The sequence below is a fragment of the Pleurodeles waltl genome, chromosome 2_2, assembly GCF_031143425.1.
Source record: "Pleurodeles waltl isolate 20211129_DDA chromosome 2_2, aPleWal1.hap1.20221129, whole genome shotgun sequence".
In the NCBI taxonomy this organism is placed as follows: domain Eukaryota; kingdom Metazoa; phylum Chordata; class Amphibia; order Caudata; family Salamandridae; genus Pleurodeles; species Pleurodeles waltl.
The window spans coordinates 518,782,127-518,809,373 of record NC_090439.1 but is presented as its reverse complement, the minus strand read 5'-3'; positions in this window follow the sequence as shown (position 1 = coordinate 518,809,373).

Sequence of the window (27,247 nt, the reverse complement as noted above, 5' to 3'; positions counted from 1 at the left end):
TGTATATATTGTGTATAATACTTACCTCCAGAAGGAGTATTGCCTCTAAGATATTTTTGGTACTGTGTCACCCAAATAAACTACCTTTACTTTTGGTAACACTGAGTATTGTCTTTTATTGTGTATAAGTACTGTGTAACTATAAGTGGTATTGCATGAGCTTTGCATGTCTCCTAGTTCAGCCTAAGCTGCTCTGCTATAGCTACTTCCATCAGCCTAAGCTGCTAGAACACTATCACATTCCAGTAATAAGGGATAACTCGACCTGGTATATGGTGTAAGTACCCAAGGTCCTGGGATCAGCAGCCATCTAGGGAAACCTACCAAACCCAGACATTTCTGAAAACATGGTCCTCGAGGGAGTCAAGGGAAGTGTGACTTGCAAGGATCCCCCAGTGTTTTCCTACCCAGAATCCTTGGCAAACTTCCAATTTAGCTAAAAAAAATCAAATTTTTCCAACATTTCTATGTGGAATCACCACAGCGGCACAAATTTCCTACCACCCAATGTTCCCCTCAGTCTCCCAGTAAAAATGATACCTCACTTGTGTAGGTTGGCCAAATGCCTGTAACAGGGAAGAGCCAAAAACATGTCGAAATTGAGGGGGAACCAAAGTGGGTCCAAAAGGGCAGTTTAGGAAAAAACTATTTTAGGCTGACAAGTGGGGCCGAATTTCATTTGGTATAGATACGACAATGCTAGGTGGTAGGAATTTTGTGGATTCCTGCAGATTCCGGAAGGTTTCATCACAAAAATGTGGGGAACATGTGGGATTTCAAGCAAACTCAGAGGTTTGCAGGGCATTGTGGGTGTGAAGCACACCACCCTGGACTCACCCAGGTGTTTAGTTTTCAGATGTGTCTAGGTCTCATAGATTTTTCTACATGGCAGCGTCCCAAAGTCTAGAAAGTGCAACCCTCAACATTCCAAGTGGGACGATTTTGAGAGTTAGCCAAGCTTTCATGGCCCAAATGTAAAACCAAAACCCAAAATAATCAAATGTCCATGTCCTCCAGCTTGCCGTTGGAATAAGATCTTTTAGTGTGCGGGTGGACAGCTGAAAGACTATCACTCCCGTCAGTTGGGGTGGGGGCATAACAATGCCCATACTGGTTGGTAGCCAACATCCCACTATTTTTTTTTTATTTGTCTGCATCTTGTAGGCTTTCTGCCCCCGGGGAGTGGATTGGGGGTAATTGCCCCATCAGGTTGGCAGAACAACTTTGTCCCCATTTGTTTGGGGTGGGAGTATTGCCATACCCCCACCCTCTTTTAAAAAAAAAAAAAAATCTTCCCTGTTGTCTGGTGGGGTAGAAATGGCTTAAAATACATTTGCCCCCCAGGGAGTGACCCTTCCCTAAGGGGCCGCACCCACTGCGTGAAATTGGTACAAAAAAAAATCCCTGGTATCTAGTAGTTTCTGCCTCTCTTGGGGGCAGATTGGCCTAATTAAAATAGGCCGATCTGCCCCGGGGGGCAGGAAAGGCGTAATAAAAAATGCCCCCCTTGGGGAGCGCCCATTGCCCAACAGGCCGCTCCCCTTCTAAATAAACAAAAACAAAACAAAGTCCCTGGTGTCTAGTGGGCGTTTCTGCAGCCTGAATGCTCAGAAAGACATTAAAGGAAAGGAAAAGCATTTCCTTCCCTTCTATCCCTATTTGCCGTCCCCCACCCTCGACCACACTGGAAGCTCAGGGGGCAGCCTCTGATGAGGTCACTGCGTGATCGCTCACTGACGTCATCAGACATCACTGGGGTGTGCGGGAGGGGTCGGTGTGGATGGGGAAGTGATTCCCCTTCCATCCTTGCCCAGGGGAGAGGGGTAGGAGGCCCACAGGAGGAGCACTAGTGGGCCAAGTGGTGCAGCCGAGGACATAACCGTTATGTCCTTGTCACCCAAGGGTTTAAGCAACAGAGATATCTGAGATTTGTATCTTCTATATCTCCCCATGTTTTAGAGGCTCATTAAGAGTTAAGTGGTACAGGATTGATTAAAAAAAAATGGACAATGTTCTGTTTATCCACCTCTCACATCCCCAACTCATTTAGCGCGGGGGGAGATTATTTTCCTGACAAATGAGCTACCAAATCAGGAACTCTTTAAATTTGGAGAATCTTTACCTGGTATTAGCAGCGTTATAGCAGCTTACATGTTAGTTTTTTCGAGATAGAATTACATTATAAGACAATGGGGTTCAACTTTCTCCTTTTTTCAGTGTATGGCCCATCCTGCACATGAGTTGCTTCTACTTCTGTGTGCTGTGTGCTGTGTTTAATAGCCAGTTATTTTTCAGGTGTACTGCTGAAGCATAGACATAAGATGTTGTGGAGTGGCACTTCTATTGCATCTCACACATGGTGTTCTTTGCCAATTTTGTACTGTAAGAAACTGATTAAGGGTGCTGAAAACTTTACTTAAGTGCCAACCACAATCTTTGTCAGGGTGAGCCACAAAAGTCGCTAAATAATATTTTGCTGAACCCTCTTGTTGTCATCTCTTTAGTGTATGAAGGTCCGGACTGCATTGCAGATCGTCATTGCTAGTCCCCCTTTTTATCGCTGCCTGGGAGGAATGCACAAACCGCAACCGCTAAGCTATTCACAGTCATATGGCCCAGGAAACTGTCAGCAGGAACAAAAAGGATTAGGGCAAGAAAATGCTAATGTTTTAAAAGTGACGTTTTCAGAATTGGGACTTAAAATCAGACTTTACCTTTAAAGGGGATTTAAAATTACAATCCATTTAGATCCAAACATAACATTCTTATCTGCTCCCAATCAAATTTCAGCACTTATTAAATGCAATAAGGTAACCCAATGTTATCTAATTGGAGAGATAAACCTTACAGTAGTGAACAATGAATACAGGAGTTTTTCACTACCAGGAAATGTAAAACTTAAAAGCACGTGTCTTACCTTTCGAAATACAATGCACACTGCCCTTATGGTCTTTACGGTCTACCTTAGGGGTGACATGATTAAAAAGAAAAGTTTAAGCCTTACTGACAGTTTTAAAACTGATACAGGATGCAATAGCATACCTGGGACATGTTTTAAAGAACTAGGTAAGTAAGTGGAACAATGAGTGTTTAGGCCCACTGGTAGCATTTAATTTACAGTATAAGCAAATGAAATAACCAATCAGATGCAAGCTAACTTGAGGGGTGCACAAACACTTTAGCACTGATTAGCTAAAAGCCAACAAAAAAGGGTTCAGCAAACGAAGGGATTAGAGCCAGAAACTTTAGGGGTGGGGTTGGGGGAATGCCAGGTTCAACAACTTGACTCTCCTTTGAGACCAGTGGTGTTATTGATGGAAATCACAATTCTTGGGTAAGAAAACTCAGAGAGTTTTCTTGGTTTTCCTTAGCATTAAGTGCATTCATGGAGTCATCTCATGTCAAGGTTTATCCACCCGAACATCCGATTCATTGGTCAGGATTTTAAGACTCCTCAGGAATCATTCCTTAGACATATCTTTGAAGGGGTTGCCTCCTTTCCATATTAGAATCCCTAGACTCTGTCCAAATCAGTTTCTGTGTACACATGCATACGTGTTCAAGTATGGTACCAACAACATCAGTCAAGTATGCTACCTGACTTGACTGCATGCCTATTTGTGCCTTAGTGATATTTTTGTTAATTTTTAGTTCACGTATGCTTTGTCTTAAAGAAGATAACAATTAACCTTGTTTTTTCTACATGTGTGCCACTGTTTATTTTTGAAGGAGCTGTATGCACATGTAACATTGTACTTCTTCTGGCAGGTGGCCAATCTAGTGCTTGTAATATACAAGTCTTTTTAATTGTTCTGTAGTTAGATTTTTTTTTGCTGTTTGCTCCCCACATTCCTTAATGCTGGCTCTTGTAATATTGCTTGGCTTCTAAACCAAAGGTGCTGCTTTTTAATAGATGACGTGACAAATACATTCATGAATGAACTATCTCCCTTGCATTCTTCTTCTACCATTTCAGTAGACTTCTGTTCATACTGCTTTGTCATTGAGTAGAACTGAGGTTGACTTATAGCTCTTCCTGGTAGAGTGAAGTTTCTTCTGGCATGTGAGGACCATGGGCCTTAATTGGAGTTTGATGCCCTGGGTACTCAGTCAAAAATGTGGTGATATCCAGTCTTTCATATTACAAATATGTGAGACCTGACAGCTGTAGGGCGGTCATCCCACAGCTTTTTGCCTGCCTCCCTCTACTTTTCTGACATTGTTTTTGCTGGTTTTAGGACTCTGTGCACTTTACCAATGTTAACCAGTGCTAAAGTGCATATGTTCTTTCCCTTATACATGGTAACATTGGTTCATTCCCAAATGACATACTTGATTTACTTGTAAGTCCCTAGTAAAGTGCACTAAATGTGCCTAGGGCATGTAAATTGAATGCTACTAGTGGGCCTATAGCACTGGTTGTGCCACCCACATAAGTAGCCCCTTAACCATGTCTCAGGTCTGCCATTGCAAAGCCTGTGTGTGCTGTTTCCCTGCCACCTTGACAGGGCATTTAAAAGTACTTGCCAAGTACCTAAGCTCTCCTTTTTCCACATCTACGTCATCCCTAATGTAGGCCCTAGGTAACCTAAAGGGCAGGGTGCTATGTAGGTAAAAGGCAGGACATGTACATGTGTGTTTTATATGTTCTGGTAGTGGAAAACTCCTAAATTTGTTTTCCACTACTGTGAGGCCTGCTCCTTTCATAGGAGAGCATTAGGACTTCCCTCATATACTGTTTGAGTGGTAGATTATGATCAGAAAGGGGTAACCAGGTCACATTTAGTGTGGACAGAATGGTAATAGAAATTCCTGCTTATTGGTGAGGTTGGATTATATATTACTATTTTAGAAATGCCACTTTTAGAAAATGGGCATTTCTATGCACTTAAAATCCTTCTGTGCCTTACAGCCTTTCTCCAATCAACATATGGACTGGGCTGGTTGACAGCTCCCTTGTGCATTTCACCCAGACATCCACAAACACAGGACACTCAGTCGCACCTGCACTCATCTGCATACTGAATGGGTCTTCTTGGGCTGGATGGGTGGAGGGCCTGACACTTACATTTCAAAGGCTAGTGGCCTGCCTTCACACATTGGACTGCCAAACCCCCTATTGGGACCCTGGCAGACAGACCTGTACTGAAAGGGAAACTTGTTCACTTCAAGACCACTCTTAGAAGTCTCCCTCTCATCAAAGGAATGTTTGAGTATATAAACTGGGTCTCTGACCCCACCAACTTACCTCCTGTTTTCTGAAGTCTCAGGGCCAAAAAGACTTCATCTCTTCAGGAAACTCCTTGTGCCCTGAAAATCAATGCAAAGCCTGCCAGAAGCGACGCACAGCCATATTGTGACTGAGAAATCACCGCACAGCTGAGCCGGAATGATGCAGCCCGACTTCCTGAGTGAAGATTTGACGCAGTGCCTGTCTTGTGAGTGGAAATTTGGCACACGGCCCTATCGGATTGATGCACAGCTGAACTGGAATGACCCGGCCAGTTCCCTGAGTGGAAAATCAACGCAGCGTCTGCTGTGTGACAGAAAATTCAATGCATTGCCACACCAGATCAACGCCTGTGACTTCTTCCCACCTGCCCAGGATTTCCCTGCATCGTTCTTGGATCACAGTGAGGAACCAAGACTGCACACCTAAAAAGAACACAGAGCCCCTTGCAGCATGAGAAGAAATGACTCATCATCTGTGCCATGCCGGAAAATCTGATGCCCACCCTATTTTTCCATGCATCTCCTCCTCTGGGGTCCCCGTGCATGTTATTTTTAATGCAAACTAGCTACTTTGTGTAAACAAGAATCAACTGTTGATTTCTAAGATTTAAGACTCTTTTTAAACCTGCAAAGTGATGTTTCAAATTGTGCTTATTAAATCTTTACCGTTTTGACCTTAATTTAACCAGATAAATATCCTATATTTTTCAAAATCTGTGTGGTGTATTTTTGTGGTGTATTCTCTGTGTTACTGTATAATTCATTGCACAAATACTTTACCTATTGCTTTCTAAGTTAAGTCTTATTGCTCAGTGTCAATCTACCAGAGGGTGGTCACAGGATAGTTTGGATTCTGTGTGACTTACCCTGACCAAAATTGTGGTCCCTGTTTGGACAAAGGTGTATTCTTCTGCCAACTAGAGACCCCATTTCTATCAAAGTACAATGTAGTTATGCTATGTTTTGAATGAGAACCCTGTATGTTAAACTTGAAATAAGGCCCTATGTTTTCTGCCTCAAATTCACTCAAGGTATTACTTTGAATACTGCCTTACTGACCAGAATGTAACTTTCTGGAATCCAAAAAATGGTTTGTTATTTTGTGGCTACCTTTGTTATGATTAGAATTGGTCTCTAACATATTTTTGATGCCAATGCCTTCTTTTCTCAATCTGTTTGATGTGAATTACCCTCAGCCTGCAGATGTGTATCACTACTGGTTAAGATGTCAGTTGTCTTAGCCACAGTTCCGATACCATCATTCCTGAAGGAACGTTGACTAAAGGTTGTGTTTTTGTCCCTATATTTGATAGTTTGGGCCTCCTGATATATTGTTGTCGTTTTTTCTGTTGGCAATATGGGTAATATCAACGTTCTAAAAGAGGCTTGTTCCATCAGTTATCTTGGTCATTGATTTTCATTCTCATCTGAGAGCCACTTCTATTTAGGAGTGGTATTTTTGAACACCAGTGACATGAGCAGTGCACAAGATCTTGGCAAGTGCCAAGAAGTGTCAATCAAAGCCTTTTTATTGCTCTTTATACTTCATAATATACAGACTGTGATGAGAAAGGAGGACATATTGGTGAGGCTGTTAATATTTATTATCAATCCTAAACAGAATCTTAGGGCCAGATTTAAGAAAAGTGCTGCTACATTGCATGTAGCTTCACTTTTCTTGCAGGCCCTTGTGCCCCCCCACCACCATGTGTGCCCCGTATTTAAAATACGGCCAAACATGGCGCAGGGTATGGGGCAGTAGCATCAGAATTCCTGATGCTAAGTTGTACTGTTTAGGGTTAGCACCAAAGTGTTAAAGTGAACACAATGGCATGTCCCCTTTTAATGCCTGCCCCGAGCAGGCATTAAAAATGCAGAAAAAAAACTTTTAGATTTCTTTGCACCAACTTTTCCACTCCTTAGCGGAGGAACGCCCCCCTTGCATACATTATTATTATTATGAATATACAATACAGGCATATTTGTGGTGCAAGAGGCAAGAGGTAACACAGTGGCGCAGTGTATGCATTGCGCCACTTTGCAAATATGGCGGGATGATTTTGGCCTTGTTGGGCGACATTTGTATAAAAATAAATGACACTCATATGGCGCAAGGAGGCGCTAGGGGATCCTAACTATGCCCTCTAATATTCAACACTTACACCAAGGAAGTCTGTGTTTGGCCCTCTTGCTAGTGCTTAAGTGCTAGTGCTTGAGTATTAGGTCTGGACTGTCCGGTGAAAGGTCACATATTTATTTATACCTTCTTCATGGGAAGGTGAAGGGTTGAAATTATATTTTGTGAAATGTAAAGACTAGCACGGTTGCCTGTTTGGTGGAAATGATTCTTCCTCATTTTGTAAAGTCTGTGAAATAAAGTTTAGGATTCAGTTTAAAAAAAATTGCCCTTAAGTAAGCAAACCATGTGAAGTCTCATTGTGAGCCTAGTCGATGTCAGTTTGCTTTCAAAACGGAGATCGCGATAAATGATTGAAGGGGTTTGCAGCTCTCCTCAACCTAAGTGTTTTCCTCTGTTTCCCTGGCATACACTTTTACTATCTCATGGGAATCCGTAGGTCACATGCAGTGCACTGTGTTTCACACCTACATGCGGGGACGTATTTCATATGAGATATGCACATTTGTGATAGTGCTAATTGTAGGAGGCTGGACTGGCTTGTAGTGAGTACCAAGGGGTACTTGCACCTTGCACCAGGCCCAGTTATCCCTTATTAGTGTATAGGGTGTCTAGCAGCATAGGCTGATAGATAATGGTAGCTTAGCAGAGCAGCTTAGGCTGAACTAGGAGACGAGTGAAGCTCCTACAGTACTACAAGTGTCATATGCACAATATCATAAGAAAACACAATACACAGATATACTAAAAATAAAGGTACTTTATTTTTATGACAATATGCCAAAGTATCTCAGAGTGTACCCTCAGTATGAGGATAGCCAATATACACAAGATATATGTACACAATACCAAAATATGCAGTAATAGTATTAGAAAACAGTGCAAACAATGTATAGTTACAATAGGATGCAATGGGGACACATAGGGGTAGGGGCAACACAAACCATATACTCCAAAAGTGGAATGCGAACCACGAATGGACCCCAAACCTATGTGACCTTGTAGAGGGTCGCTGGGACTATTAGAAAATAGTAAGGGTTAGAAAAATAGCCCACCCCAAGACCCTGAAAAGTGAGTGCAAAGTGCACTAAAGTTCCCCAAAGGACATAGAAGTCGTGATAGGAGAATTCTGCAGGAAAGACACAAATCAGCAATGCAACAACAATGGATTTCCAGTCGAGGGTACCTGTGGAACAAGGGGACCAAGTCCAAAAGTCACAAGCAAGTCGGAGATGGGCAGATGCCCAGGAAATGCCAGCTGTGGGTGCAAAGAAGCTGCTACTGGACAGTAGAAGCTGGAGATTCTGCAGGAACGACAAGGGCTAGGAACTTCCCCTTTGGAGGACGGATCACCCACGCCGTGGAGAGTTGTGCAGAAGTATTTTCCTGAAGAAAGACCGCCAACAAGTCTTGCTAGCTACAAATCGTGCAGTTAGGGTTTTTGGGTGCTGCTGTGGCCCAGGAAGGACCAGGATGTTGCCAATTGCGTCTGGGGACAGAGGGGGCATCGAGCAAGACAAGGAGCCCTCTCAGCAGCAGGCAGCACCCGCAGAAGTGCCAGAAACAGGCACTACGAGGATGCGTGAAATGGTGCTCACCCGAAGTCGCACAAAGGAGTCCCACGTCGCCGGAGGACAACTTAGGAGGTCGTGCAATGCAGGTTAGCGTGCCGTGGAGCCAGGCTGGACTGTGCACAAAGGATTTCCGCCGGAAGTGCACGGAGGCCGGAATAGCTGCAAAAGTCACGGTTCCCAGCAATGCAGTCTGGCGTGGGGAGGCAAGGACTTATCTCCACCAAACTTGGACTGAAGAGTCACTGGACTGTGGGAGTCACTTGGACAGAGTTGCTGGATTCAAGGGACCTCGCTCGTCATGCTGAGAGGAGACACAGGGGACCAGTGATGCAGTTCTTTGGTGCCTGCGGTTGCAGGGGGACGATTCCGTCGACCAACGGGAGATTTCTTCGGAGCTTCTAGTGCAGAGAGGAGGCAGACTACCCCCACAGCATGCACCACCAGGAAAACAGTCGAGAAGGCGGCAGGATCAGCGTTACAGAGTTGCAGTAGTCGTCTTTGCTACTTTGTTGCAGTTTTGCAGGCTTCCAGCGCGGTCAGCAGTCGATTCCTTGGCAGAAGGTGAAGAGAGAGATGCAGAGGAACTCGGATGAGCTCTTGCATTCGTTATCTAAGGAATCCCAAGAGACAGAGGGGGTGATTCTCACCCTGGCGGGCGGCGGAGGCCGCCCGCCAGAGTTCCCCCCTCCAAAATACTGCTCCGCGGTCAAAAGACCGCTGAGGGTATTTTGGGTTTTGCACTGGGCTGGCGGGCGACCGCCAAAAGGCCGCCCGCCAGCCCAGTGCAAAACACCCTTCCCACGAGGACGCCGGCTCAGAATTGAGCCGGCGGAGTGGGAAGGTGCGACGGGTGCAGTTGCACCCGTCGCGAATTTCAGTGTCTGCAAAGCAGACACTGAAATTCTTTTTGGGGCCCTCTTACGGGGGCCCCTGCAGTGCCCATGCCATTGGCATGGGCACTGCAGGGGCCCCCAGGGGCCCCACGACACCCCATACCGCCATCCTGTTCCTGGCGGGAGAGCCGCCAGGAACAGGATGGCGGTATGGGGTGTCAGAATACTCCATGGCGGCGCAGCTTGCTGCGCCGCCATGGAGGATTAATTTGGGCAGCGGAAAACCGGCGGGAGACCGCCAGTTTTCCACTTCTGACCGCGGCCGAACCGCCGCGGTCAGAATGCCCAGCGGGGCACCGCCAGCCTGTTGGCGGTGCCCCCGTCATTTTAGCCCTGGCGGTCTTGGACCGCCAGGGTTAGAATGACCCCCAGAGACCCTAAATAGCCAGAAAAGAGGGTTTGGCTACCTAGGAGAGAGGATAGGCTAGCAACACCTGAAGGAGCCTATCAGCAGGAGTCTCTGACGTCACCTGTAAGCACTGGCCACTCAGAGCAGTCCAGTGTGCCAGCAGCACCTCTGTTTCCAAGATGGAAGAGGTCTGGAGCACACTGGAGGAGCTCTGGACACCTCCCAGGGGAGGTGCAGGTCAGGGGAGTGGTCACTCCCCTTTCCTTTGTCCAGTTTCGTGCCAGAGCAGGGCTAAGGGGTCCCTGAACCGGTGTAGACTGGCTTATGCAGAAATGGGCACCATGTGTGCCCATGAAAGCATTTCCAGAGGCTGGGGGAGGCTACTCCTCCCCTGCCTTCACACCATTTTCCAAAGGGAGAGGGTGTAACACCCTCTCCCAGAGGAAGTCCTTTGTTCTGCCATCCTGGGACAAGCCTGGCTGGACCCCAGGAGGGCAGAAACCTGTCTGAAGGGTTGGCAGCAGCAGCAGCTGCAGTGAAACCCCGGGAAAGGCAGTTTGGCAGTACCAGGGTCTGTGCTACAGACCACTGGGATCATGGGATTGTGCCAACTATGCCAGGATGGCATAGAGGGGGCAATTCCATGATCATAGACATGTTACAAGGCCATATTCGGAGTTACCATTGTGAAGCTACATATAGGTAGTGACCTATATGTAGTGCACGCGTATAATGGTGTCCCCGCACTCACAAAGTCCGGGGAATTGGCCCTGAACAATGTGGGGGCACCTTGGCTAGTGCCAGGGTGCCCTCACACTAAGTAACTTTGCACCTAACCTTTACCAGGTAAAGGTTAGACATATAGGTGACTTATAAGTTACTTAAGTGCAGTGTAAAATGGCTGTGAAATAACGTGGACGTTATTTCACTCAGGCTGCAGTGGCAGGCCTGTGTAAGAATTGTCAGAGCTCCCTATGGGTGGCAAAATAAATGCTGCAGCCCATAGGGATCTCCTGGAACCCCATTACCCTGGGTACCTCAGTACCATATACTAGGGAATTATAAGGGTGTTCCAGTAAGCCAATGTAAATTGGTTAAATTGGTCACTAGCCTGTTAGTGACAATTTGAAAGAAATGAGAGAGCATAACCACTGAGGTTCTGATTAGCAGAGCCTCAGTGAGACAGTTAGTCATAACACAGGTAACACATTCAGGCACACTTATGAGCACTGGGGCCCTGGCTGGCAGGGTCCCAGTGACACATACAACTAAAACAACATATATACAGTGAAAAATGGGGGTAACATGCCAGGCAAGATGGTACTTTCCTACACTAATCCTACTATAATACAACTGGAACTAAGAGCGCATTAACATGGATTGACTATTATAATTCATTCACATTTCAAAATACATACTTGTTTCCCACGAAGACGTTTTTGTGATCCGATTTTGTAAATGCATCTCAATATCTTTCAAAGTCCAAGCTATGGTAACTTATGGGCATTTTACCTTCCACTACAATAGTTCTGAGCATTGGAGACAATGCTATACTTTCGGGCTGTTAAGTAAGGCTGGTTGATTAAGAACCTGACAAGCTTGCTGTTTAAAACACAAAGCTCAGTGCGCAAAATAAACAGGAAACATCCATCTGTTTCACTGTCAGTAAGTAATGATGCGGCATTACAAGCCCAGATGCAATTTTACATTCTTGCAGCTGTTGTGGTGGGACTTCCAATGCTCAGAGCATCTGCTCTTGGGAGCAAAGCACAGTGCTTGGTTTTTAGAGGCTCTTAGGAAAGGAACTTTGCTTTTATTGTTTGCAGTAACGCTTTAATGTTGGACGGGAGATTAGTTGGTAGCCCCGTCTTCATCAGGTGCTCAATAAGTCCATGGGTAGTGTACTGTAGGTGCAGCAGGTCTGTGCCGATCACATATCACAGTAGATGCCTACATCTAGCCACAGGCCCTAAGAACTGTGGTGCAGAACGTGAGATGTGTGTAATTAATGGTTTTCTGTCCTTATCTGCTCATCCCATTACGCTGCTCAGTAAAGCTGTGACGCATAATATTTCACGCTCAATGAAGCATTGTCGAAATATGGTAAGTTGGCACAATGTGGAAAAAGCTTTAACCTTTCAGACTTCTACCACTGTAGAACCACCCAAACCATAAACTGGAATGTCGACTCCTAAATATCGTAGCCAAAATATCAAACTACAAAAATATAGTAAAGGCAAGGACATATAGGAAAGTGTGGATTTATATATATGCCTTGGAGATATCTCTCTCTCTCTCTCTCTCTCTCTCTCTATATATATATATAGATATATTTATAGACATATTTTTTCGCTGTAATATTTTTGGAGGACAATATTTTAGGCTATAACATGGTTTATTATTCTATTCACGGATGATTTTATATTATATTATGACTGTAATAATATATACCTTTCACTGTATATGCTTACTTAGTCCACAGGAAAACAAAGTCTTTGGTTGAAAGAATGGCATGTTCTGTGCTCAGACTACTTGTCTTACAGTTCATAAAATCAGCAAGCTTGACGCAGTTGCTCATTTGACGTTTCATTTCACTTGACCCTTCTTTGGAACACTTACAATCCTTCATGGTCATGTTCAGATGCAGCTCCCAGACCGTGATGCAATGCTCTAGACGAGAACATGGCATGCATTTAAATAGGGTAATTACAGTCTCTACTGCGTAATTTTTGACCTTTCATCATACTATTTACCAACCCATTAGCTTGTTTTCTTATTTGGAGTGGCACTCAGCTTCTCTGATCCTTCCAGTCATTGCATACTTTGAAGATATCAAGGGACACATTTATCATTATTTTACACAATGCAACACAGCAAGACACCTTTCTGTGCTGCGAGAAAGGGAGAGGGCAGGAATGTGCCATATCTATCAAGATGTGGTGCGTTCCTGCTCTCTGCCAAACTGCTGCCTAGCACCAACTGCATTACAGACAGGATGCATTTGTGCAAGAAGGGGCACCTTCCTGCACAAAAACAATCCTTTGAGGCATTTTCCTCTTCATGTAGAAAGAGGAACAAAAGTAGAAATAAAGATATTTCTCCTTGTTACGTTTCCTCTGGAAATGTGTAGCATTCTGACACATTCCCAGGTCTATACTACTGGTAAATCTGGGAATGCTTCAGAATCTATGGATGGATGCATGGGAATACCCACACACCACCCATGGAACACCTCCCTGGGGCAGAGTAACGTGAGGAAGCAATTTCCACTGCCTCCAATTACTACCAAATTGCTAGGCTTGGCAAATATCATTATAGGTTTGAGTGGCACAAGTGCGATGCAAAAACTTGATGAGTATGCTCGCTAGTTCAATGCCAGGAGCAGTATTTCGCTTGTAAACATTGAGCATGTTTGACAGATATACTCATATTGCAGGAGGCAAGGGAAATAAGTCCAAATATTTCCTCAGAAACATTTGTGTGAATTGAAATAAAAACAGCCTTTATTGAAGAAAATTATGAAGCAACAGCTTGTGTACATCTTTGAAAACAGCTGAAAGTACCATTTGAGGGCGTTATGTGAGAATGCACCTGGCCTATTTTCTGGTCTCTGTCGTTTCAGCTGACCTTTTCAGGGGTTCTGAGGGGTAAGGAGGGTTAAATCAACACTTTCAAATCAATTGAAAGTGCTACCCATGTGATCGCACATAAAAGTTCGGAGGCAGAATGTGAGAACGTAGCCTCTTTCTAGCATGGTTACCCTCATTTGTGGCCTGTTTGTCAATGTGTTTGACTGTGTCACTGGGATCCTGCTAGCCAGGACCCCAGTGCTTATGGTTTGTGGCCTACTTGTCAGTATGTTTCTATGTTTTTGTCAGTATGCTTGACTGTGTCACCGGAATCCTGCTAAACAGGACCCTAGTGCTTATGCTCTCTATGTTGCCAAATTTGTCACTACATACTGGTAACCCAGTATTTCACTCCAAATTGGCATACTGGTCACCCCATATAAGTCCCTAGTATATGGTACCTGGGTACCCAGGGCATTGGAGGTCCAGGGGATCCCTATGGGCTGCAGCATTACTTTTGCCATCCATAGGGAGCCCATTGCAGCCTGTGTGAAATAGTGCATGGACTAGTTCACAGCCATTTTCACTGCACCAGGTCACTTATAAGTCACCAGGGTTGGAAGACCCTGAAGGCTAGGTGCAAAGTACCTGTGTGTGAGGGCACCCCTGCACTAGCAGAGGTGCCCCCACGTTGTCCAGGCCCATTTTCCCAGACTTCATGAGTGTGGGGATGCCATTTTACGCATGCACTGGACATAGGTCAATACCTATGTCCAGCTTCACAATGGTAACCCTGAATATAGCCATGTAAGGTGTGTAACAACTGGGAATTGTACCCCAATACTGATTCCAGTATTGGTTGCAGAATCAGATGCACTCTAGGGGCTCCACAGTGGGACCCCAGTACTGCCATTCCAGCCTTCTGAGGTTTTCCAGGCAGCCCCAGCTGCTGCCACCTCACAGACAGAGTTCTGCCCTCCTGTTGCTTGAGCAGCTCAAGCCCAGGAAGGCAGAACAAAGGTTTTCCTTTGGAAGAGGGGTCTTACACCCTATCCCCTTGGAAAAAGATGTTACAGGCATGGGAGGTGTAGCCTCCCAGAGCCCCTGGAAATGCTTTGAAGGGTACAGCTGGTGCCCTCCTTGCATAAGCCAGTTTACACCAGTTCAGGGACCCCCAGTCCCTGCTCTGGCGCAAAAATTGACAAAGGAAATGGTAGTGACCACTATCCTGTCCATCACCACCCCAGGGGTGATGCCCAGAGCTCCTCCAGAGTGTCCCTAGGTTTTGCCATCTTGGATTCCAATATGGTGGGGCACTCTGGGAGCATCTGAGTGGCCAGTGCCAGCAGGTGACGTCAGAGACCTCCCCTGATAAGTACTTACCTGGTTAGGTGACCAATCCCCCTTTCAGGGCTACTTAGGGTCTCTCCTTTGGGTGTTTCTTCAGATTCGGATTGCAAGACTCCAGCAGGAATCCTCTGCATCATTTACTTCATCTTCTACTGACGGAACCGCAGCTGAACCCTCCAGGAACTCTACAAACTGCAACAAAGAAGCCAAGCTGACTTCTGCAACATTGTATCTTCAGCTTCTGCCAGCAACTGCAACGGTTTCTAGGTCATGCATCCTCCGAGGACTGCCTGTCTTCAGCCTGCACCAGAAGAACAGAAGGAATCTCCTGTGGAGTGACGGAGTCACTTCCCTGCTTCAGCATGCATCTCTCTGCAGCGACGACCGGTGGCATGGGTCCCCTCTCCAGATGATGGGCATGGATCCAGCAACGCGGGTGGTGGATTAAAGTGACCCCGACAGTCCCAAGGTCCAGCTGTCCAACTTTGGTGGAGGTAAGAGCTTGCTTCCCCATGCAAGACAGTACCCCCGTGCACCATGTAACTTGCAGTTACCAAGGCTTATGTGCAACCTTCCAAGAAGTTCTTCACGCACAGCACAGCTTAGGACCCCAGCACTCCATCCTGCAACGCACAGCTTCTTGAGTGGTTCTCCAGCAGCGTAGGATCCCTTGGGGTTATACTCTGTTGACCTCCATTTGCACCTTCTTTGTCCCCGTGATGTGGGACTCCTGTGCATGCTGCCTGGTCTTCTGAGGGCTCTCTGAGTTACTGAGAGTACCATCTTTCTCCCCCTCCTTGGGAGAGGCCACTAGGTCCCTCATGGTCGTGGGTAGCACCATTTTCTTCTAACTGAGATCTTTGCATGTGCCAAGGCTTGTTGGCATGATCCAGCAATGCAAACCATACTGAAATCATCCATCCGCGTGGGACATCTTCTGCACCAGCCAGGAATCTGCATCTGTCTTCTTGGGTGCATAACAGACTTTGGGGGTCATTCCAACCCTGGCGGTCGGTGTTAAAGTGGTGGCCAACCCGCCAACAGGCAGGCGGTAAAAAAAATGGAATTCTGACCCTGGCGGGAACCGCCAACACAGCCCGCCACTTTAACACTCCGACCGCCACGGCGCGACAAACAAACAGCGCGGCGGTCACCGCCAACAGACAGGCGGCAGACAATGTACTGCCCACCCTATCACGACCCACCAATCCGCCACCTTTTCCGGGGCGGGAGCCCCGCCGATAAAAACACACCGGAAACAGACCACGAACGGGAAAACGCTCACCTCTATACACTCCACAAGGAATCTGGACAGCATGGAACCCGAATTAAACATCCTACCAGCGATTGTCTACCTGCTCCTCTACCAGGAGCACGAACGCCGCCGCAGGAGACAACGGTGAGTACTGCACCTATGACACAGGGGAGGGGGGAGGAGAAAAGATTATGGGCACACACATACGCGACACCCCCCCCCCCCCAAATCCCCACACACCAATGCAGAGCAACAAGTCAGAGTTACACCCTCCAAACCCCCCGGAATAATTCAAAGACAAAATAAAATGATCATTACAATAGAAGTATATTAAAGCATATTTGAACTTAAGTGAAATATGAAATAAAAATAAATAAAAAATCACAACATGAACAATGTATACATAGTCCAAAAGTCTGCCACATCTTGGCTACATGCCATTGTTCGTGGGCCAATGTGCATAAACACATGGGCAAAGCCCACACACGAGACCCGATTCCATTGGAGAGAACACTGCTGGGGCATCAGATAATAAAACCACAGGCACCTCAGGGGGAAGGGAAGGGGGGGCACCTCAGCCACATGAGTCCACAACGCCAGATCCACGAGGGTCCCCCATTCCCACTGTACCATCCTGGGGAGTGCAAAGCCACAGTCAATCAAGTCTACAGTGGGTGGATTGCCCACTGTACCATCCTGGGGAGTGCAAAACCACAGTCCATCTGGTGGATTACAGACTCCACTGGTTATGGAGGAGGCATGGTGCCCAGAGTGCTTTGTGAAGCCCTGCCCGACACAGATCCGGCCCTGCCAATGGGCCAGCGGTGCTTGAGATGAAGGGCCCAGCGGAGCGGTGCCTGACAGGAAGGGCCCAGCGGAGCGGTGCTTGACAGGAAGGGCCCAGCGGAGCGGTGCTTGAGATGAAGGGCCCAGCGGAGCGGTGCTTGACAGGAAGGGCCCAGCGGAGCGGTGCTTGAGATGAAGGGCTCAGCGGAGCGGTGCTTGACAGGAAGGGCCCAGCGGAGCGGTGCTTGAGATGAAGGGCCCAGCGGAGCGGTGCCTGACAGGAAGGGCCCAGCGGAGCGGTGCTTGAGATGAAGGGCCCAGCGGAGCGGTGCTTGACAGGAAGGGCCCAGCGGAGCGGTGCTTGAGATGAAGGGCTCAGCGGAGCGGTGCTTGACAGGAAGGGCCCAGCGGAGCGGTGCTTGAGATGAAGGGCCCAGCGGAGCGGTGCCTGACAGGAAGGGCCCAGCGGAGCGGTGCTTGACAGGAAGGGCCCAGCGGAGCGGTGCTTGAGATGAAGGGCCCAGCGGAGCGGTGCCTGACAGGAAGGGCCCAGCGGAGCGGTGCTTGAGATGAAGGGCCCAGCGGAGCGGTGCCTGACAGGAAGGGCCCAGCGGAGCGGTGCTTGAGATGAAGGGCCCAGCGGAGCGGTGCTTGACAGGAAGGGCCCAGCGGAGCAGTGCTTGAGATGAAGGGCCCAGCGGAGCGGTGCCTGACAGGAAGGGCCCAGCGGAGCGGTGCTTGAGATGAAGGGCCCAGTGGAGCGGTGCCTGACAGGAAGGGCCCAGCGGAGCGGTGCTTGAGATGAAGGGCCCAGCAGAGCGGTGCTTGAGATGAAGGGCCCAGCGGAGCGGTGCTTGAGATGAAGGGCCCAGCGGTGCGGTGCTTGAGATGAAGGGCCCAGCGGAGCGGTGCTTGAGATGAAGGGCCCAGCGGAGCGGTGGAGAGATGGCGTGGCCCTGTTCAGCGGTGCTTGTCACGGCAGGGCCCTGTTCAGCGGTGCTTCTCTTGGCGGGCCCTGTTCAGCGGTGCTTGTCACGGCAGGGCCCTGTTCAGCGGTGCTTGTCACGGCGGGGCCCTGTTCAGCGGTGCTTGTCACGGCGGGGCCCTGTTCAGCGGTGCTTCTCACGGCGGGGCCCTGTTCAGCGGTGCAGAGACGGCGTGGCCCTGTTCAGCGGTGCCTCTCTTGGCGGGGCCCTGTTCAGCGGTGCTTGTCACAGCGGGGCCCTGTTCAGCGGTGCTTCTCTTTGAGGGGCCCTGTTCAGCGGTGCTTCTCACGGCGGGGCCCTGTTCAGCGGTGCTTGTCTTGTGTTCCTAGGGAACCAGATCTGGGCAATCATTCCCGCTCAGTCGCCATCCGACCTATCGCTTGCAGGGCCATCCTGTGCTGGACTCCTGGGCCCGTGGGTGTCCTCCGTCACACCCCAAATGGGGCTGGTGGGGCCCTCCTGGGCAGCTCGCCTGCTGCCGGACTTGTCCGCCCTGCTGCCCTTGCCCCCCTTGGCCGAATCTCTGGGACCCTTGCCTCCCTTTGTGAATGGGTCAGGTGACGGTGCAAGGGTGGTGTCCTTGGGGGCAGCCGTCTCAGGCCTGTCGCGCCGGCCCTTCCCTTTTTTGGTTCTTTTCCCAGGGGGTGGGCTGGCTGTCCCCTTGCTGCTGGCAGATGTTCCTGCCCTAGGAGCTGGTGGACTCCAATAGCCCTGAACGATGGTCCTAGTAGGTGCAGGGCTTGTGGTGGCTGAGGTGCTGTTTGGACTCTTACGAGATGGAGGGGGTGGGTCAGGTGATGCAAAGAGGTTAATTTTGGAGAGGAACAACTTTTTGGGAGCAATGGGAAGGGTAGGTACAATGGGTATGGGAGTGGAGGAAGAGGATGTGGTTGTAGGAGAGTCAAGTCTGCTGTCTTTGGGTGCAGGTGCTTGTGCTGGAGGCTGTCGTGAGGTGGATGGCTGTTGTGTGGGTGGCTTCCGGCGTTTGTGTGGCTTGGAAGAGGGAGTGACAGACACACTGGGAGAGGACACAGGGGACGTGTAAATGGCAGTGGGGGTGGTGACTGCACGTGTGTGGACTGTTCTGGTGGGTGTGGTGGTGATGGAAGTAGTGGATGATGGTGGTGTGCATGCAGGTGTGAGTGGAGACGTCACAGGGAGGGAGGAGGGAGACGAGGAGGAGGGGGACACAGAGGAGGCAGTGGCTGTTGGCATGTCTGCATGTGGATGTTGCTTGTGTGAATGCTTGTGTGATCTGTGGTGCTTATGTCTGGATGAGCTGCCCTTGGGTGTTGAGGTGTGTGCAGGCTGGTCTGTAGGTGTGTCTGGGATAGGCAGAGGAACAGGGGAGTGGGACTGGGTTGAGGAAGTTGGAGGGGGGAGGCTAGAGACAGGGACAATTGCTGCCGTCAGTGCTGAGGCCAGAGCGTTGAACGATCGCTGATGGGCAGCCTGACCCGAATGAATGCTTTCCAGGTATGCATTGCTCCGATGCACCTCCCTTTCTACCCCCTGGATGGCATTCAAAAGTGTAGACTGCCCAACAATGAGCGTCTGGAGGAGGTCAATGTTCTCCGCACTGAGGGCAGCAGGGGTAACTGGGGCAGGACCTGAGGTGCCAGGGGTGAAGGAGATGGCCGGCTTCCTGCCCGAGCGGTCACGGGGCGGAAGCTGAGGGGCTGCTGGGAGGGCGGAGCTGGTGCGCTGGGTGGCGGCTGTACCTGTTGTTGGGATGGGCACAGATGTTGCCGCCACCACAAGGGAGCTCCCTTCCGAGGATGTGTCGGTGTCGGTGACGTCTCCACGGGTCCCCGTTGTGGAGCCCCCCTCGCCCTCCATCTCACTGGTTAACTCCGAGTCGGTTGCAGGGCCCTCCGGGGCCATGTGAGATGCAGCTCCCTCGTGCGCCGATGCCACTTCTCCTCCGCCTGATGATGCTAATGCACACATGAACAGGAAAACCAAAAAAAAGGGGGGAGGGGGAGCAAGAAAGACATGTTGAGTGCATGCATTGGCGGCACCGTTGGCAGAGAGGACAGACACAGAAGCCCCCTGCACTACGCTGCGCACTCGGGGTACACTACTCAATTATAGTGACTTGGCCTACAAGTCTATGGACGACAAATGCACACATAGGTGAGCCCGGGCCATGGATAGCCGTACTTAGCACCCTACAGAGGTGGGGGGCGGGGGCACAGGACCATGTCTAACGGAGGGGCCTAGCCTACAGCAACCGCCCTGGCCTAGAGATAGCCACAGCCCTCCTCCCCCACCCAGACGCCTCCACTGTGCGCTAACATAGCGGAATGTGCTGATACTCACCCCCTTGTGTCTGCTGTGATGTCCTCACGCGCCCATCCAAATCGGGGTAGGCCACCGCCAGGACCCATCAACAAGTTTATCCAATTCCTCAGATGTGAAGGCAGGGGCCCTTTCCCCAGTCGCAGCAGCCATTGTCTCTTCCAGACCGAGTTCACAGCAGCACTTGCAGTATAGGTCCTCTCCTGTGGATGATCAGGTCTCGAGTGATTAAGCAAGTAGAAAACGGCGGTCACGCCCGCGGCGGTGCGTACCGCGACCGCCGGCGCACATCGTCATTGGCTTCTGAGACCCATAGGGTTCAATGTTAACCAATGCTGCTTTGCGCCGCGGTCTTCGACCGCCTACCGCCACCGTGTGCCACGACAGCGCATTGACCTCACATCCCATTGTCACACTTCACAGGTCAGGCAGCCGCCATTTCAAGGGCCCACATGTCTTAATTTCTACTGCGTCACACAGGCCTAGGCCTTGCATTGCCACTCATACAAGCCATTCAATGCATAGCGAATCGTGTACTGTGCAAGCTGTGGTTACGTACCTGTGGGTTGCTTGACTCTGTGCTCCATGTTGTCCTTCCTAGGCACCGTCCGCTGGGACTTGCGAGGAGATGGCGGAATCCTCCAGTGTACAGACCGCTGGTGGACCTGTCGACAATGGAAGAAAGACATGTCATACTTACATACCGACTTGACCGAGCCACTATACAGGAACTGTGTGCCCAGCTGGAGCCAGACCTGATGTCCCCCATTCGCCAACCCACAGGGATTCCCCCTCTGGTGCAGGTTTTGTCAGTACTCCATTTTTTGGCAAGTGGATCATTCCAAACAACAGTGGCCATATCATCAGAGATGTCTCAGCCTATGTTTTCAAAGGTTTTGTCCAGAGTGTTGTCTGCCCTGATGAAATACATGCAGAGCTACATTGTTTTCCCTGAGGTGGCCGATTTGCCTACAGTGAAGGGTGATTTCTATGCCCTTGGACATATCCCCAACATCATTGGTGCCATTGATGGGACCCATGTGGCCTTGGTTACCCCCAGTGGAAATGAGCAGGTGAACAGGAACAGAAAAAGTTATCATTCGATGAATGTCCAGGTGGTCTGTTTGGCTGACCAGTACATCTCCCATGTAAATGCCAAGTTCCCTGGGTCAGTGCATGACGCGTACATCATGCGAAATAGCAGCATCCCTTATGTGATGGAACAGCTACAGAGACACCGTGTGTGGCTAATTGGTGACTCTGGTTACCCCAACCTGTCGTGGCTACTTACCCCAGTGAGGAATCCCCGGACCAGGGCAGAGGAACGGTACAATGAGGCCCATGGGCGAACTAGGAGGATTATAGAAAGAGCCTTCGGCCTCCTGAAGGCCAGGTTTAGGTGCCTGCATATGACAGGGGGATCCCTAATGTACTCACCTAAGAAGGTGTGCCATACCATCCTGGCCTGCTGTATGCTTCACAACCTGGCTTTGCGACGCCAGGTGCCTTTCCTGCAGGAGGATGGTCCAGATGGTGGTGTTGTAGCAGCTGTGGAGCCTGTGGAGAGTGAAGAGGAGGAGGACGACGGGGACGACACAGACAACAGGGACACAGTGATACAACAATATTTTCAGTAGCACACAGGTACGAATCAACCACGCCATTTTACATTTACTTAATGTCTCCTGCCTCTGTACTGTCTGAGTTCCCCCCCAGTTCCTGTTAACTGAGTTGTGACTTTCCCTTCCGTTTTCAGAGCTGTGGGCCCCACTGCGTGACCTCTGCTTTGTTTGCCCATGGACTACAGCTGTGTGACAGTGGTATGTTGTCATCACAATGTAACTGAACATTTTGGCACCGTTATGTCTAATACATTTGTTAAAAATACAAGCAGACTCCAGATTTTTTTAGTGCAAGAAGTGATTTAATTAAAGTGCTAAATTTAAGGAACATGATTGTAAAACGGGGATGGGTGATGGTGGAGTAATGTCCATGGCAGAGTCCAGTTCTCAGTCACACAGGTGCATTGTCCATATGCCTGTGGAAGGATGGAGCAGGGGCAGTTCAAGGTTGGACAGGGTGACAATGTGGGACAGTGGGATGACATCAGGGGGTATCGTTTGCTGGCGGGGGTCTTGGCATCCTACTCTGTCTTCTTGTGGGATCTCAGGTTCCGCTTGCGGGGTGGTTCTTCTTCTGCAGGAGGTGGGGTTCGGGTGGCCTGTCGTTGTGTGGGGGCCTCCTGTCCACTAGCGCCGGCGGAGGTGGTAGGCTGTTCCAGGTCCAGGCTAGTGACAGGGGCCCTTTGTGGTGCCACATGGTCCCGCAATGTGGTGACTATCTGGGTTAGGGCCACGACGATGGTCCCCATTGCGGAACTAATGTTCCTCAGTTCCTCTCTGAACCCCATGTACTGTTGCTCCTGCATGACCTGGATCTCCTGGAACCTGGCCAGTACCGTAGCCATCGTCTCCTGGGAGTGGTGGTATGTTCCCATGATGGAGGATAGGGCCTCTTGGAGAGTCGGTTCCCTGGGCCTGTCCCCCCCCTGTCGCACAGCAGCCCTCCCAGTTCCCCTGTTTCCCTGGGCCTCTGACCCCTGGACGGTGTGCCCACTACCACTGCCCCCAGGTCCCTGTTGTTGTTGGGGTGGTGGGTCAACCTGGGTGCCCTGTAGTGGTGGACACACCGCTGCTTGACGTGTCCTGGGGACAGAGGCATGGGCCCGCTGGGTGGGAGCTGTGCTGGTGTTCCCAGAGGCGGTTAGGTCTGGTGTAGCCTGTGGCTGACTGTGGGGAACCGACTGTCCCGAGGTCCCCGATGGGCCGGGCTGGTCATCAGGTTCCAGGGAGACAGAGCTGCTGTCATCACTGGGGGCCTCTTCTGGGGGTGGGATGGACATCTCTGGACCCTCCGTGGCGGTGTAGTGGCGTTCGGGTCCTGCAGGGGTATAAGAGTATGGTTATTGCTTCTGTGTGTGGCATTTCGTGTAATGGGTGGGTGGCCGTGTCCCCCAGTGCTGGCATTCCCTTGTGGGGGCTTTTGTGACGGTGGCTTGTGGGGGTGATGGGTGTGTGCAGTGGGCATGCTTTGGGGATGGGTGTCCATGCTTTGGGGACGCACGCAGGGCTAGGTTTTGGGATGGGTGGGATGTGATGGTGAGCCATTTGCAAGGAGTTGGTGTGATGGGGGTGGGGGTGAGGGTGGGGATATGATTTGGCATGCAGGTGGGGTGGGGGGAATGAAGTAGTGGAGATTTGACTTACCAGAGTCCATTCCTCCGCCTACTCCTGCGAGGCCCTCAGGATGCAGGATGTGCAAGACTTCCTCCTCCCATGCTGTGAATTCTGGGGGAGTAGGTGGGGATCCGCCGCCAGTCTTCTGCACCGCAATGTTGTGCCTTGATACCATGGAACGCACCTTCCACCGTAGGTCGTTCCACCGCTTCCTGATGTCGTCCCGATTGCGTGGATGCTGTCCCACAGCATTGACCCTGTCCATTATTCTTTGCCATAGCTCCATCTTCCTGGCAATGGTGGTGTGCTGCACCTGTGCCCCGAAGAGCTGGGGCTCTACACAAACTATTTCCTCCACCATGACCCTGAGTTCTGCGTCCGAGAACCTGGGGTGTCTTTGGGGTGCCATGGGGTGGTGTGGATGAGGTGAGGGGTGGTGTATGTGTTGTAGAGTGTGGTGAGTGTGGTGGTGTATTGTGTTTTGTGCGTGGAAATTGTGTGGGTGATGTTGTGATTTGGCTCTGTGTGATGGTGTACTCTATGCTGTGCTCTCTCTCTCTGTCCTTCAGTCGCAATTGTGGTCGTAAGGGTTTGTGGGTGATGTGGGTGTGTGTTTTATATTTAATTGGGTGTGTGGGAGTGGTGTGTGTATGTGTCTCAGGTGTGTGTATTTTGAATTATCCAATGTGGCTGTGTTTTGTAAGTTTGTGTGTATTTTGACCGCGGCGGTGTGTACCGCCAATGGAATACTGCGGTTGAAAGACCGCTGCAGGGATTTGTGGGTCGGAATGGTATGGGCGTATTTCTGTTGGCGTGACGGTGGAGGTTTGGTCATCGCCAGTTTCCCGCTGACCTTTGGTGTGGCGGACTTTTGTGGATGTCGGGATTTTGGCGGTTTGCCAGTTGCGGGTCAGAATGACCGTGGCGGTTTACCGCGGCCGCGGCGGTGTTATGGCGGCCTTCTGGCCGGCGGTAAGCACCTTTTACCGCCAGGGTCAGAATGACCCCCTTTGTCTTCTCAATGGTGGTTCTGCGTTTGCACCTTCATCCAGGTTAGCAGGGGTTCCTGTTCTCCCTGGACTTTCCAGTACTTCTTGGACTTGGTCCCCTTCTTCCAGAGGTCTTCAGGTCCAGAATCTGTCGTTGGTGTCTTGCAGTCTCTTCTGGTTCTTGCATAATCTTCTATGATGAGTTCATTTGTGTTTTAGGAAACTTACTGTGATTTGCTCCTGCTTTCCTGGGCTCTGGGTGGGTTCTATTACTTACCTTTGATGTTTTCTTACACTCCCAGTGCCCCTTTACACACTACACTTGCCTAGGTGGGAAACCGACTTTCGCATTCCACTTTTTAGTATATGGTTTCTGTCCCCCCAGGCCCATTTCTACCTAGTGTGATTTTCACTATTTGCACTGTTTTCTAACTATGTACTCACCTGTTTTTGGTTACTAGAGTATATGGTGTGCTTATTACTTACCTCCTAAGGAAGTATAGTCTCTAAGGTATTTTTATCATTGTGTCACTAAAATAAAGTACCTTTATTTATGGAACACTGAGTATTGTCTTTCATGTGTGTGAGCACTGTGTGACTACAGTGGTATTGCAAGAGCTTTGCATGTCTCCTAGTTCAGCCTTGGCTGCTCCGGTACAAGCTACCTCTAGACAGCCTAGCTGCTAGACACTGACTACATTTCACTAATATGGGATAACGTGACCTGGTATAAGGTGTAAGTACCTCTGGTACCCACTACAAACCAGGCCAGCCTCTTACACAGAAATTCAAATTCAAAGATTTATTAGAAATTCAAGGCCATATTAATATAAATGAGTCTTAGAAACATTCAATATAAGTACAGAATCGCCACAGGTGAAGTAAAGCATTGAATCAGGTTAAATCATACAAGCATAAGGCATACAAGTATTACCGTTGCAGCAAACAAAAGATGAGGAACAATACTTGGTGGTCAGAATCCAAATTGTAATTGTCCTGTCTAATCAGTTGAAATTAATCAAATCTAAATATCCTAACTAAGCTATGGGAAAAATCAAAGCATTCTCCAATAATGCAGGAAATGGTAGTTGTCAATAAAGTGTCAGCATAACAGAAACCCTTGTAGAAGTTCTGCAAGAGAGATGTGCGTAGCATGAAGCTACGCAGTCAAATTAGAGGCATCTTTACCTCTCATTGGGCCACATGTATGATCGCCAGATTTTGCAACTTCCTAACTGCGACTTATTGCGACTCACAATTAGGAAATCGCAAACTGTAATGTACCAGTGTGTCTCAGCCACATATTGCGATTCTCAGTGTGTCACAAAAGGACCTGCCTCATCAATATTCATGAGGCAGGTCGCAGTTTACAACCTATTGTGAATGGCCAAAATCACATGAATGGTGGCCTGCTGCGATCAGCACAATGCCATGTCTTAGATTGCCTTTTCAATACAGCTATTTGTTTTGTAATGCAGCCTGTTTTTCTTAACCCCTTCACTGCTAAGCCTTTCATCCCACCCATGGGCTAAGCCTTTTTGGCTATTTGGGGTATTTTGTGCATAGGCCCCAATAAGTTTTTGTCCACGTTAGCTGTCCACACATTTGTGTCCTTTTTTCCAAAATCCTGATGATTCTGAGGGTACCCAGGGCTTGTGGATTCCCATAGAGGGCACTGAGAAATTAGCCAAAAGACAGCTAAAATTTGGGTTTTGGGGGAAAAGTGGGAAAAAGTGCTGCAGAAGAAAGCATCAGTTTTTTCCCTGCAAATGGCATCAACAAAAGGTTTGCAGTGCTAAAATCACCATCTTCCCAGCTTACAGGAATAGGAAGACTAGAATCACAAAACATTTTCAACACAGTTTTAGCATTTTACTAGGACATACCCCTTTTTTCTTTTTTTTGTGTTTTCAACCTCCTTCCAGTGAGTGTCAGAAATGGGTGTGAAACCAATTATGGATCCCAGAAAGCAATACTTTTCTGAAAAGTAGACAACATTTTGAATTTGAATTCAGCAAGAGGTTATTTGTGTAGTTCCTTCAAGGTTTTCCTATAGAAAGTAACACTTGAAATTAAAAAATATTGACTTTGAGTTGAAAAAATCTTTTTAAATATGGAAGATTTTCAAAAGCAATATACTGGTACGTCCACTAGAACCTTCTTGGTGCAGGGATATATAGGGCTTGTAGGTATTCCGAGAACCCAAGCTACCCAGAGACAATAACTGAGCTGCACCTTGCAAAGGTTTTTCATTGGGTATACGGCAATTCATTTGGTAAAATATCAAGAGTGAAAAATAGATATCATGGAAACCTATGTATTTCTGAAATGGGCACAAGATATGGAGTTTAGAATCAGTGGTTATGTGCTCTACTCTAAATTTGGAGGTACCCATACTAGCATGTGAATTAGAGGGGATTTCTCAAAATGACTTCTTTCTTGTACACTGTCTTACATTTGGAATGCGCAAATGCGGAGAAAGACAATTGGTTATATTACTTGTTCTGCTATTCTGTGTTCCCCCAAGTCTTCCAATAAACATGGCACCTCATTTGTGTGGGTACGCCTAGTGCCCGTGACATGAAACAGC